We start from the raw sequence: 1,809 nt of genomic DNA, 5'->3' as shown, positions 1-1,809 counted from the left end.
GTGCTTGGTCCATACTAATTACATACTGAATAAAATACCTAGATATTTGTACCAGGAAACACATTCTATTTGTACACCATTATAGAACCATTTTTCATAATTCGACAGTCTTCCACCTTTTTTGAAAACTATTACCTTTGGGTTTTTTCATATTAACCGTCAAACAATTCTCAGAACAAAATATCTTTAGGACACCAAGTCTTTTCTGTAGACCAAACACTGTATCAGAGATAAACACAACATCATCAGCAAATAAAAGAAGAAATAAATGTACAAGTTCGGGTTGAAGCTGAATTCCTGGTTCGCAACATGCTTCGATTTCATAAGCTAATTCATTGATAAAAATGGAAAAAGAAGAGGGCTTAGGATACACCCTTGTCGCAAACCAAATGGACAATCAAAACATGTTCATAAATTATTATTAAATTTGACACACGCTTTAACGCTGGCATAGAGGGCTTGGATTGACTTTAGCATTTTACTCCTTACTCATCTTAGCCTTAAAATATTCCACAGTTTTGCCCTATTCATTAAGTCAAAGGCTTTGGAAAAGTCTATGAAACATGCATATAAACCTCAGCTGTCATAATTGTGTCGTTTTGGGGGTTATTCTTTTCTCAGGTAAACCTTCTTTCAGGGTCATATACAATATCCCTGGGACATTCTATACACTACTCCATACTTGGCCCTGAAAGTAGATTTTCACGAAATAAATGTTTTCTTTCTGGATAAAGAAAGTCAAGCAGAGACAGTGGTTTTATTTCTTTCAATGACATTTTAAGAAATATTGAAATTGAAGACGACTGTCGTCTTCGTCGTCGATTTCGTGGATCCAACGTCGTTTCCTGAATCGGCAGTCGTCTTTTCTGTATCCGTAGCTGTCATAGTTTTGATTTCACTCATCAAACGTTTTGGCGCTGAGGTAAGGATATCAGACAAAGTCGACTTCTGCACATCTGAAGTATGTTTGTATGACTGGACAGCTTCACTTTTGTGACCTGTAAAGAAAAAGCCAAAAACAATATTCAAATTTCCATAATATCAAAAATATCTGAAACCACATGACACAAAGTAGTTACCTTTCGTCTCAGAAAATAGTATTGAACTAGTGTAGTGATGACCATGCTCTTTGATAAACATCGGTATGTGAAACAACATAATGGATTCAAAGTACATTTAAACATTTCACACATAATTTAATCTAGAGTGTGATATTACATAGGATACAAAGCTAAGTCTATTTAGTGAACGTGATTTCGTTAGAATTTCAATATTTTATGTTTTATGATTATTAATGTCATAAAGTTATGCTCACCCGTCATTTCGCAAATCATTTGTTCATCCACATATACATTCCGCCAAGTACAGCTTCGGAAGATCCAAGTTGTATTTCATAGCTCTTTGACGTCTCTCCTCTTGGCATCCGGAAAACACTGCAACAGCCCAGTCGTTCTTATACTTAGTTGATTTGGGAACACAAATTTGAAGTTCCTTATCGATGTCATTACTGTCGATTGGTTCGCCAAATATAAACTCAAAGTCACCATCACTGTCAACGTTGTTTTCCACATTTACTACACAAGACTGATTGACAAAAATATTTCCTTCCTCTCTCTCATGTTTCTTGCAGTAAACTGCAGTTGACTGACGACTAGCAAGCGCGCGCACACATTTAGCCGAGACATTTTCCACGTGCAGAACGTGCTGTTATGTACACAACCGGCGGGTGAATGGCTGCGTTTGTGCGATACTTTTTCAGTGTTCACGTCTCATCGGTATGCCATCGTCCATTTCATAGAGAATATATTT

At 36.5% G+C, this 1,809-nt stretch overlaps 1 long non-coding RNA gene across 1 annotated transcript; it reads right to left on the bottom strand.

The window, feature by feature from the left end:
* Positions 1-738: 738 nt before the first annotated feature.
* On the bottom strand, positions 739-1,569 carry LOC124289841. The gene is made up of 2 exons (XR_006901772.1): positions 1,316-1,569; positions 739-998 (listed from the first exon to the last, which is right to left on the bottom strand). It is a non-coding gene; the product is annotated as an uncharacterized LOC124289841 (long non-coding RNA).
* Between the last annotated feature and the right edge of the window lie 240 nt (positions 1,570-1,809).

This window comes from Haliotis rubra, unplaced genomic scaffold (genome assembly GCF_003918875.1).
Source record: "Haliotis rubra isolate DU_JTF1 unplaced genomic scaffold, ASM391887v1 Scf45, whole genome shotgun sequence".
Taxonomy (NCBI): Eukaryota; Metazoa; Mollusca; class Gastropoda; order Lepetellida; family Haliotidae; genus Haliotis; species Haliotis rubra.
This window is presented reverse-complemented; position numbering and strand designations above follow the sequence as displayed.